This window comes from Marmota monax, unplaced genomic scaffold (assembly GCF_021218885.2).
Source record: "Marmota monax isolate L192 unplaced genomic scaffold, Marmota_monax_Labrador192_F-V1.1 WCK01_AAM20220418_F8-fsc00129, whole genome shotgun sequence".
Classification (NCBI taxonomy): Eukaryota; Metazoa; Chordata; class Mammalia; order Rodentia; family Sciuridae; genus Marmota; species Marmota monax.
In genome coordinates this window covers 5,127,572-5,140,935 of record NW_026693811.1, presented here as the reverse complement: position 1 = coordinate 5,140,935, position 13,364 = coordinate 5,127,572, and the positions used below count along the sequence as shown (strand labels likewise).

The window sequence follows — 13,364 nt, the reverse complement described above, 5'->3', positions numbered from 1 at the left end:
CTTGGATATTAATTTCCTCAGTTGGTCTCTTATGGCTCTTCCTTTATTATCCAAACGTATGTACTATGGTAGCTTCCCTCATCAGTTAGGAAAATGAGAATGCAGAAGGACCAGGGTTTTACTCAGTATCTGGGCATATTAGTCCGGGGTTCTATCACAGTAAAATATCCCCCAAAACTGGAAAATAAATCCTAGACACCCTTGTTCTTAAAAATTCCTTAGACTTTCTTGCTGGTTGCTCTTCAGACAGCCCCAGACATCTACAGAGCCTTGCTTACCCTTCTTTAAACAACCTGTCAAACATATCATGCAGCCAGTTGACTGAACATGCAAAACTCAAAGAGACATAAAGAAATAATATTTTTTCTCTTCTCCCATTGCCATCTCCTACCCCACTGCCCCACTGCTCACTCAAACTCTCTCTATGGGCTCGTTTTCTGTTCCTGAGTGAATTCTAACAGAAATCCCGTGGAATTTTATAATCACTTTCACATAATAAACTTTTTTTTTTTTTTTTTTTTTTTTTTAGTGGTGCTGGGGATTGAACCCAGGGCCTTGTACATGGGAGGCGAGCACTTTACCAAATGAGCCCAATAACCATTTTTAAATCACAAAACATAGACAATTCAAAAATCAAAAAATTCCGTACTTTTAGCTCATCTTACAGTAAATGTTTCCAAGCCCATTTGAGTGTCTACTGAGGGCAGAAAGCTGGGAGCTAAGCCCTGTTTGACCCAACATCTCAGTCCTGTCCCCTTCCTTCATGGTGAACAGCTCTACCTCCTCCAGTGTTGAAAGTGGATGAGGGCAGCAGAGACTGGCCATGATTGGACACCACGTAATTCGGCATTAGTTTCCTCTAGCACAGCAGATGCTTTAAATTTGAACAATTTCTTCTTTCATGTGATATTCACAAGTTCTTTGGAGGATCATTCAGTTCTGGAGACTTCTGATCTATTTAATTTCTGTAATTCAGGCAAAGGATTTGCCCAGCTTACTATTACTCTGCAAATCCCCCATTTTCCTGTGTACCACTCCACATGATCTTTTTCTGTTTCCCTCCCACCAAGTGCTGCACTTAGGAAGAGCCCATTTAACTTGAGGACAAGCTGTCTCTCTGCTTTGATGCTTACATGCACTGATGGGAAGCCCTGGCTCATCCATGATCTTCAGGCATTCCCAGCAGAGCTGCCATTTCCCGCTGTACCATGCATCAGAGACACCAGCCAGCTAGTTCTCTTCCCTTCAGGAAGGCTTTTCAGGGAATGTCCTGAGACCCTAGCCAAGCTCATTGAAGGGGCATTTTGAAACCCTTGTCCCTTAGGTTATGGGGACGGAGAAGCCATTCCCTCTTCTATAATAATGGGGTGATGGAATGACTGCACATCACTATATTTCAAGAACATTCCCTCTAATTCCCAACCTCATTCTTCCTACTTATCTAACATTGTTTAAAGACTAGAAGTGGGGTTCAGTGAACAGAACTCATTCTTACTCAGAACAACCTCCCTTGGAGGCCTTAATTAGGGCTTGAACATCTCATTTTGAATTTAGGCATTGATGCTACCTATTTATTGTTGGGCCTCAACCAAAATTGAGACAAATATTGATCCATTCTATCATGTTGTAATATTGAAAAGAAAGATCGGGTTCTCTCTCCAAGAGAATTCTATAGTCATATTTTGAAATAAAACTTACTCTAGCTGCTGATTCTTCACTTTCTGAAGATAGTAGTATACCTTGTGCCACTTTTAGCTCCAAGATGTACTTGAAATCAACTAAAGTACCAGGATATCTCCACAGGCCTGTGGTGTACATACAGAAAAAAAATGCATAAATATGAATATTTTCTGAGCTCCTTGGTCTTGTGGCTCAGAAAAAGTTGATCTGCTGGGGTAGGGCACACACACACACAAACTAAACTCCAGCACATGGACTGTTAGAGCATATGAAGTGGTTGAGGATGTTTTTCTTCCCAAATTTGAGGAGAGTGGCTGTTTCAAATGGTTCTAGATACACAAAGCTGACTTTCAGAAATAAAAATGAAATGAAACATCTATGAATTGGAAACAGTGATATTATTTTCTTCTCTGGGTTTTGGTCAGAATTAAGTATACATGGGTGAATGACTTGTACTATGTTTTTAAAGTAATGAGTACTTATTAAATGTTAGGTATTATTCCCATTAACATTACTAAAATGATTATCATTAATGATGATGTTTACGTCTACATCCTGAAAACTAAAAACAGTGTCCAGTACATGACAGAATATAATAGTTGCTGAATGAGTGAATCACTTTGTAAAGGACTGCTGATCCTCAAAATGTTCAGGACAACTATTCTGAAAACTATATTTTATTAAAATATTTCTAGATATTGCTTTGTGGAATGAGAATTGTGTCATTCTTGTTCACTGTTGTATGACATGCCTGACATGCTCTTTTATGCACTAAATTCCTCCAATATAAATATTTTTATAAATAGGAGACATTATTAGATGTTTCATACTTAAAGTCAATATTATATTTTTCAAAAAGAATAAGGTAATACAAAAATAGCCATTTTTATATTTATGACTCTTCTTACCTTTTACTGCTCCATTCAAAAATTGGGAATTAGTCAAATTTATTGAAAAAGGAAATATTATTAAAATAAAATTTTACAGGTACAAGTGAAGCTCCTATGATTACCTCCTCAAATTCATTTCCTTCTTTATCAGATAAAATGATTGTCCTGAATGTATGTTTTTATATATTAACGAAGAACAAGCAGTTTTAAAATATTATATAGTTGTATTCATTATACATGTATATTATTATAAAATTAGATTTTTTAATCCACATTTTATTTTATTTATTTATTTATTTTTTTGGTACTGGGGATTGAACCCAGGGCCTCATGCATGTGAAGCAAGTACTCTACCAACTGAGCTATATCCCCAGCCCCATATTTTATTTATTTATTTTTATGTGGTGCTGAGGATCGAACCCAGCGCCTTATAAGTGCAAGGCGAGCGCTCTACCGCTGAGTCACAACCGAAGCCCCACACATTTTGTTTTAAACTTCAATCAAAACGGTACAGATGTTCTCTGGTCCATTCATTTCAACTGCCATATAAAATTTATTATATGAATGAAAGAAAAAAAGCTTACCTATTTTCCTATTTATGCATATTTATTCACAAATTTTATTTTATTAATCATGCTGCAACAAGCATTCATTAGCTAATTCCTGTGCATATGTACTTCAGTTTTTCTTCTGTGTGGTCCAAGAACTGGAATTGCTTGATCAGCAGTGTTACTAGATATTCCAACTGGTCTTAGAATTGGTGACTCAGCACTCTCACAAGCCGTGTATAAGCAATCTCAATATCCCCAAATCCTCATCAATAATTATACTGTTTGATTTAAACATTTTTGCCTGTGTTGAGTTTTTTAATAATTATTTTGTTTCCATTATCTCCATGTACTATTTCCCTGTTAACTAGTGAGATTTATGCATGTTAATTGGCAGGCCAATTATCTAAATTTTTAGTAGAAGATTTTTAAAGTTTTTACAAGAATTGAGGCTTACTTCTATTATATAATATGGTGGCTTTTTAAAAATTATTCCTTTGATATGATTATGTATTTTTTTCTTTTACATCTTTTATTGAAGTAGATTTTCATGGTTCTTTCCATATATTTTTTTCAGTTTTCTTTGGAAGCACTACAGGCAAATTTTTTATTTTTTATATTTTAATATTCATGTTGTGCTAGTTGGCTCTTCGTTGATGTGATCAATGCACCTGACACGAATTTTGTCTCATAGTTTCAGAGATTTCAGTTGATAGTCAGCTGGCCACATTGCTTTGTGTCTGAGGTGAGGTAAAATAACAGTGGAAACACATGGTAAAGGAAAGTTGTTCAGCTCATGGCAGCAAGAGAGGAAGAGAGAAGGAGGCCCATGACAAGAAATGCCCTTAAGGATATACCCCTAGTGACTTACTTCCTTCAACAAATGCCCCCACCCTACACACCTACAGTTTTGACATCTCACACTGTCTATTCATTTATCAATGGATTAGTCCACTGATGAAGTCAGAGCCTTCACAAAAAGCCGTACCTCTGAACAAAAGCCCTACCTCTGAACATAGGTGCCCTGGGGATCAAGCCTTTAACATTTGAATTTTGGGGGAACAACCATATCTGAACCATAACACATGGTAACTTTAACTTTTCTCATGAAATTCAAAATTATTCAGTATTTCCATTCTGCTTCTTAATACAACATAGATTTCAACATAGTTTACCAACTGAACACAAAAAAGGTCAATCTTGTTCTCATCATTCAGAATTTAATTTTACCTTTAAAAATACTCATTTAAAGTTATTAGTATTTTATGAATACTTGTGCTCACTGTTTGTTTTGTCTCATGTTTTATCTTTGTTTGTGGTGTCCCTTTTTTTCTACATCCTACTTTACTGGACCTTTGGTGAGAAACTATTTGTGATAAGCTCTTTGCTGTGTGAAATATCTTTGTGATTATTCTTGCATTATATGTGGGTGTAAATTGGTTTGTTGTTTCAATGTAGCAGACACACAATTTCATTGGAAGACTATAATAAGCCATCATTTAGCTCATGCATCAGAGAATATGATAGATTAGCTGTGGAAGGTGTGCTTCATGCATGCCATGTCTCTCATCTTCCTTGTGTAACCAGCAAGAGATCCTAGATCTTCATGATTTATCATGAAGTTGGCAGAAATACATAAGAGTAAGGAAGGTGGCTTAAAACCCAGGCTTACATCTGGCATACTAATACTTCCAACATAATGTATTGGCCACAACCAGTCATATTGCTGCATGTAGAAACCAATGAAAAACACTTTACTTGTTCACTGGGACAAATTGCAAAGTTATGTGGCCTATGGTATGATTATAGAAAAAGAAAAGGATTGAGAAGAGTAATGAAATTCTCTTCATTTGGTGTCAGTGATGTCATCTCACCACATGGGAGCTGTTGATCCTTTGTTTTCTGTCATCTGTTACTGATGGCACATATGTGGCACACACAACTTTTCTTTTTGGTTTTTAAGATTTTCTCTTTGTCAGTAATATTCTGAAGATTAACTACAATGTTTCTGAATGTGGCTTAATTATATTGGTCCTTTTTGGTACTCAAGATATATTACATTTGTTTTTAACTCTGAAAATTAATCTACAAACACAACTTAAACATACTTAAATTATACTTGACTATTACTTTCAGCCTCAGAACTCTAATTGGAAGTAAGTTAGATTGTCTCAGTCTGTTGCTTTTATTTGAATCTCTCTCTCTCAAGACTTTTTTTTGTTTTAAATTAGTTATCAATTCAATTAGGTATAAATTACAGCAAAATGCATTTTGATTCATTGTACACATTGCAGCACAACTTTTTATTTCTGTGGTTATACATGATATAGCATCATACCCTATGTGCAGTCTATGTACCTAGAGTAATAATGTCCATCTCATTCCACCATCTTTCCTGCTCCCATGCACCCTCCTCACCCTCCCTCCTATTTCCCCAAAGTTTCTGCATTCAAGACTTCTTTTTAATATCCAACAGACTCTACAGTTTGCCTCTTTTTGTTTCTTCATTTGTTGATTTATTTATTTATTTTCATGTTGAGGATTGAACTCAGGGCCTCATACATACTAAGTTCCCTCTCTGCCACCAAGGCTACACCCATAGCTTCTATTTGCTCTTTTTTAAAAAAAAAAAAAAATTTATTTTATTTTATTAGTTTTCGGCGGACACAACATCTTTGTTTGTATGTGGTGCTGAGGATCGAACCCGGGCCGCACACATGCCATGCGAGCGCGCTACCTCTTGAGCCACATCCCCAGCCCTCTATTTGCTCTTTTTAAAATGAAACTTGCTTCCTTCAGCTTTCAGAGTGATTTAATCATATTTAAAGTATTTGTCAGACAGTTGTATAAATATATTTTCTTCTCCAGCAGCACTTTTCCAACATTATTGTACATATGAGTTTCCTGGTGTTTATATTAAAATGTAAATTTTAATTTAGTAAGTCTGGGTTGATGCCTGAGATTCTGTTTCTAGTAAGCTCCCAGGTGATGCTAAGGCTTCTGGTCCAAGGATTGTACATTAATTGGTAAAGATCTAGAGACAAAATATTTGGTATGTTTTAGTCTTTTTTAAGGTGCATCCACACATTTGAGATGTATGTTTTCAGACTTATTTTGGTTAAATTTATTATTTTCTTCCTCAACCTCCTGGTACCTCACCCCCTCATCTCCCTTTCTACTGACTAGTTTATGATTGACTCCAGGTAACTCACAGTGTTCCTGGTCCAAAATTAAGCTTTTTACTGACCCTTTCATATTACCTGGTCTGCAGAGATATTAAGCACCCATCAAATATTTCAAAGGAGGAGGTATACAGTTTTATTCATTCTTGGTCAAGATGTTATATCTGTGTCCCACTGTCCTTCTACCTTCCTGGGTGAGGAACTAAAATTCCATCTTAATACCTCTCACCTCATTTTATGAGTTCTTATTTGAGCTCCTGACTTGAAATGGTAAATTCTGGTTTTACTCCCTGTTTTATTGCCTCAGAACCCCTTTAACTCATACATTTTCTGGTAGCCAGGCATCTGAGTTCATTAGGCTTCTGAGTGCAGTAGACTTTTGAGTTCAATTCCACTTTCAATTTGCTTTTTTTTGTTTGCCTCCATAAATATATATATATATATATATATATATCACATACACAACCACAACCACAAATATGTGAATATGTGTATGTGTATTTTGGGGTCTTCCTTTTCAACTTTTATCTCATGTTATTATGTATCAGGAGCAGAAATTGTGGACCCAGGTATGAATATATAGATATCTCTCAACCAAATATCTTTCTGTAAAACTTTTTAAGCCAAAGACCAAACTTTCTATCTTTGAAATAAATTTTAAGCACAGAACTTATGAAAATATAAAGTTAATAATTATTGATATAAGATTTTTTTTCCAATTTATTTACCATTTTATCTAATTTTAAAGTTTTTTTGTTTTTTAAGTGTGATTTTCAAAGTGAAGTTTTAGAATCAGGCCTTGTTTGAGGAAACACTACAGAAGTCATAAGAAAGTAGGAAGCATCACACATAAAGGATATAAAGCATTCATGTATATTTGATTGGTAATACTTAGGTTTCTGTTTGCTCGATCACAACTGTGTATGAATTCATATGATTAGTGTGTAAATTCAATGATATATGAATGGTGTTTTGCATTTTTGTTGTATTCTCATGTAAGTATTTTTTTCTCTTTGTTTATATCCTTCCTGTCTCTTTCTGTTTTCTTGGATTTTCTCTCCAATGTTTCTCCAACAAATAGCCAATCTCTATTGGCTCTTCTTCCACTCTTCCTATGAATTTTTTACTTCTAGCTTCTCTCTTCCTCTCTCAAGAACATCGCATACCACACTACCTCTGTTTTCTTGTCCACCATTTGAAATTATAAACCATTTTAACAAATTTTCTGTTTATACTATAAATAGTTATTGAACTCAGCTTTTTGGTTTAAAGTAAGGAAGCGGTAGATGCCTTAGTGGGAGCTATTAAGATTAAGGCTATATATTGTTTATACTAGGTGCTGTTGATATTGGTCTCACCACTAAAGCTGAGGTGCTAGAAACCTTCAGGGACACCATAGGTCTATAGATAGAATTTGTAATGACTTAGATCCTTTACTTCTAGATTGGAAAACACATTAACAACATGAAAAAACAAGGGAAAAAAGCACCCCACACAAACCAAGATGCTTCAACAACAGAAGCCACTGATAACACAGTAGAAGAATTGTCCCAAAAGGAGTTCATATTGTACATAGTTAAATTTATATGTGAAATAAAGGAGAGTAAAAGTAGTAAAACAAAATACAAAAAAAAAAAAAAACACATGAAGTGAAAGACCACTTTTAGAGATTGTTAAAAAAAAAAACAAGCAGAAATCCTCAAAAGGAAGTAATCAGTAAACCAAATTATAAATTCAACAAATTATAAATTCAATCACCAACAGACAAGACTGGTTGAAAGAGAGAAATTCAGACAATGAAGACAAAATACATAATCTTGAAAGTAGAGTTGACCATGCAGAGCAGATGGTAAGAAATAATGAACAGAACATCCAAAAATTATGGGATAACATGACAAGACCAAATTTAAGATTTATTGGAATATAAGAAGGAGCAGAGATAGAAACCAAAGGAATGTACAATCTTTTTAATGATATAATAGCAGAAAATTTCCCAAACCTAAAGAATAGAATGGAAGATCAAATACAAGAGCCTATAGGACTCAAATGTACAAAATCACAACAGACCCATACCAGGACATATTATAATGAGAATGACTAACACAGAGAATAAAGATAAAATCTTAAAGGCTTTGAGAGAAAAAAAGATCAAATTACGTATAGGAGGAAACCAATTTGGATCTCAACTTATTCTTTAACCTAGACTTTCAAAGCTAGGAGGTCCTGGAATAATATAGCTTAAGCTCTGAAAGAAAATGGATGCCAACCAAGAATCTTATATCCAGCAAAGTTAAGTTTCAGCTGTGAAGATGAAATTAAGACCTTTCATAATTAACAAAAATTAAAAGAATTCCTAACTAGAAAGCCTATATTATAGAACATACTCAATAAAATATTCCATGAGGTTAAAGTGAAAACCAGCAAAGGGAGCATCTACACTAAAGGAACATTCAACCAAAGGAGAAACTAAGACAACTCAAAACCAGAAATAAATCAAAATGACAGGGAATACAAATCATATCTCAATATTAACCTTGAATGTTAATAGCCTAAACTCATCAATCTAAAGACATAGATTGACAGATTGGATTAAAAAACAAGACCCAACAATATGCTGTCTCCAAGAGACTCACTTTATGGGCAAAGACATCTACAGGCTGAAGGTGAAAGTATGGGAAAAAAACTTATCACTCATATGGATTACATAAACAAGCAGAAGTTTCCATTCTCATTCCAGATAAAATAGACTTCAAACCAAAGTTAATCAGAAGAGACAAAGAAGGACATTTCATACATTTTAAGGGAAGTATATATGAGCAGAACATAGAAATTATAAATATTTATGCACCAAACAATGGGCATCTATGTATATCAAACAAACCCTTCTCAATTTCAAGAGTCAAATAGACCACAATACAATAATACTGAATGACTGTGACATGCCTCTCTCCCTACTAGACAGATCTTTCAAACAAAAACTAAATAAGGAAACTATAGAACTAAATAATGCAATCAATAATTCAGACTTAACATACATATATAAAATATTTCATCCATCAACAAACAAATATACTTTCTCAGAACATGGCTGCTGAGAAGAAAGTATGCTACAAAGCAATTCATAGTAAATACAAAACGAACAAAAAACAGAGCTAATACCCTGCGTTCTATCAGACCAAAATGGAATGAAATTAGAAATCGATGATAAAATAAAAAAATACAAGCTACTGTAACAAATGGAGACTAAATAATACACTATTGACTAATTAATGGATAGTAAAAGAAATCAAGGATGAAATAAAAAAAATTCTTAGAGGAAAATGAGACCAGTGATACAACATATGAAAATCTCTATGACTCTATGAAGATAATACTAAGAGGAAAATTTATTGCATTGAGTGTATTCATTTGAAGAATAAAAAGTCAACAAATAAATGACCTAACACTATATCTAAAGCCCTAGAAAAAGAACAAATTAATACAAACAGCAGTAGGAGACAGAAAACATTTAAAATCAGAGCTGAAATCAGTGAAATTAAAACAAAAGAAACAATTGAAAACATTGACAAAAGTTGGTTCTTTGAAAATATAAATAAAATAGATAATCCCCCTAGTCATGCTAATGAAGAGAAAAAGAGAAAAAAAAACTCAAATTACTAAAAAACAAGATTAAGAAGGAAATATCACAATGGATCTTTCTGAAATACAGAAGATCATTAGAAATTATTTTGACAATTTGTATTCCAATCAGATAGAAAATATCGAAGACATTTCTAGAGATATATGACCTATGCAAACTGAATGAGGAGGTCATACATGATTTAAACAGAACAATTTCAAGCAATTAAATAGAAAACACCATCAAAGCCTATCAACCTAGAAAAGCCCAGGAATGGATGGATTCTCAGCCAAGTTCTACAAGACGTTCAAAGAAGAATTAATATCAATACTCCTCAAAATATTCCATAAAATAGAAAAGGAGGGAATCTTTCCAAATTCATTCTATGAGGCTAATATCATTCTGATACAAAAACCAGACAAAGACACATCAAGAAGAGAAAACTTCAGACCAATAACCCTGATTAATGCAGATGAAAAAATTCTCAATAAAATTCTGGCAAATTGCATAAAAACATATTTAAAAGATATTTCACCATAATCAAGTGAGATTCATCCTAGGGATGCAGGGTTGGTTCAATATACGTACATTCAAAACGTTAATTCATCATATTATTAGACATAAAAACAAGAATCATATGATCATCTCAATAGATGCAGAAAAAGCTCTTGACAAAATATAGCACACCTTCATGTTTAAAACACTAGAAAAACTAGGGATAGTAGGACCATACCTCAACATTGTACAAGCTATATATGCTAAATCCAAAGCCAGCATCATTCTAAATGAAGAAAAATTGAAAGCATGACGTCTGAAAACTGGAACAAGACAAGTACATCTTCTTTTACCATTTCTATTCAACATTATCCTTGAAACTCTAGGCAGAGCAATTAGACAAAAGATAGAAATTAAAGGGATTACAAATAGGTAAAGAAGAATTCAAACTAGCACTATTTGCTGATGACATGATTCTACATCTAGAAGATCCATCAGGAATTCAGGCAACAATAAATGTTGGTGGGGATATGGGGGAAAAGATACACTCATACATTGCTGGTGGGACTGCAAATTGGTGCAACCACTATGGAAAGCAGTATGGAGATTACACAGAAAAATGGGAATGGAATCACCATTTGACCCAGCTATCCCACTCCTCGGTTTATACCCAAAGGTCTTAAAATCAGCATACTACAGTAATGTAGACATGTCAATGTTTATAGCAGCTCAATTCACAATAGCTAAACTATGGAACCAACATAGATGTCCTTCACTAGATGAATGGATAAAATAAATGTGGTATACATATTCAATGGAATATTACTCATTTTTAAAGAAGAATGAAATTATGGCATTTGCCAATAAATGGATGAAGTTGGAGAATAGCATGTTAATCAAAATAAGCAATCTTAAAAAAACAAAGGCCGAATATTTTCTCTTACACATAGATGCTAATTCACAGTAAGGCAGGGTCTGGGTTGGGGACTAGAGAAGAATAGCTTTACCTTAGATTAGGTAGAGGGAAGTGCTGGGAGGGGAGGGGATGTGGGGATAGAAAAGACAGTAGAATGAAACAGACATTATTACTTTGTGTGTGTGTGTATATATGCATGACCAATATGATTCTATATACATGCACACTCAGAAAAATGAGAAATTATATCCCATCTATTTATGATATATCAAAGTGCATAAATACTTCTACTGTCATGTATAATTAGTTAAAAAAATTTTTAAAATTAAAAATGAATTGTTTTATAGCTGAAAAAATAAAGTTAATAATTATGGACAATAAGAAGTTGTTTCAATCATTTTATATACCATTTTATCTAACTAATTTTAAAATTTTATTTTGGAAAGGTGTGATATTCAAAGTGAAGTTTTAGAATCAGGCCTTGCATGAGGAAATGCTACGTAAGTCATAAGAAAATAGGAAACAACACACATAAAAGGATGTAAAACATTCATGTATATTTGATTGGTAACATTTAGATTTCTATCTGCTCGATTACAACTGAATATGAATTCATATATATATAGATATATAGATATAGATATAGTGACTATATGTATGTATACATGGTGCATCTAGGTGATTACAGTCTGCAGATTCCTCCACACCATTAAATTCATAAAGCTGAAGGGACCCTTATCACATCCTACTCTTTTCTTAAAGTGCTGATAATTTACTTCAGAAAAGTCATTTAACTAATGCTTTCTTTAAAATATGAAAATATACTTCACCTACTTCTTTTTGTAATATATCCCAAAGTCTTTTAAGATTAATGATGAGGAAGTTGAGTGTGATAGTCTCATGGCAGGGAAAGAGATGCCAGATAGTCTTATTTCTGCCCCTAACAAGACACTTGATTTACGACAATTTACTCCAGCTATTTACGCCTCAGTTTCATCTACAGAAAAAACATAGAGACTTTCACTTGTTCTAACAAATTGTTGTGAGATTGAAATCATAAATAACTTCTTTTCCCCCTTCTCCTCCTTCTCCTTCTTCCCCTCCTACTTCTCCTTCTCCTTCTCCTTCTCCCCCTCCTACTTCTCCTTCTCCTTCTCCTTCTCCTTTTCCTTCTCCTTCTCCTTCTCCTTCTCCTCTCCTTCTTCTTCTTCTTCTTGAAATGGGAGCTCACTAAGTTACCCAGGTTGACTTTGAACTCACAGTCCTCTTGGTTTAGCCTCCAGAATAACTGGGATTATGGGATTGTGCTGGGATTACAGGATTGTGCAACTACCTCCACAAACAGCTTTTTAGAAAAGTTAATTTTGAAATGCAATGATACGAAAGACAATAAATTCAAACTAGGTACCTAAAATTCCTTACTGTCAAGATCACAGCTAATACATCCTTCTTCAGAGAACACTTGGAGTAAAAAATCAATAAAGAACTTAATTTCTTTGGTAGTCAAATCTAATGTGTTTAGCCATATGGCGCATCCAAAATAAACTTCTTTTCATATCCTGCAGCTTTCCAGGAAGCCTTGGGTAAAATACTTTCTTACATTGCTCTCTTTTATCACCATTCTTTTTATTTCATTAAAAAAAATCATTCTTACCTTTTGGTTAGTGGGTCATAAGCTCAGAATGAATTCAGAAGCTAACACATATTTCAGCAATTAGCACCCTAGAATCTCAAGCCGCTTTTTGGCAATATTCTAAAAAGATGATTTCAGCACCTTTCATCCCCCATTTGTTTGATACTTCACTTTCCCATGTCCTTGGACTTGGCAAGCTATAGAGTGCTAGAGGCACATTCTTAGGTTGGTGAGGAAAGTGTGAGCAACTTGAAGATGCTAAATAGGGACATTAGCTACATCTGAACCAGATATACTGAGTGAGTGGGGTTTTGTTCCTGGCCTGTTCTCTCTATTTTTAAATGTGATTGTACTCAGAGCTATTTTGAACATTTTAGTTAACTCCCTGCTGTCCACCTATC

General features: G+C 34.1%; 1 pseudogene; it reads right to left on the bottom strand.

Annotated features, from left to right (window-relative positions):
- The window catches only part of LOC124105143 (large ribosomal subunit protein eL19-like), a 152,659-nt pseudogene extending 139,525 nt beyond the window's left edge, over positions 1-13,134 (bottom strand).
- Positions 13,135-13,364: the final 230 nt, after the last annotated feature.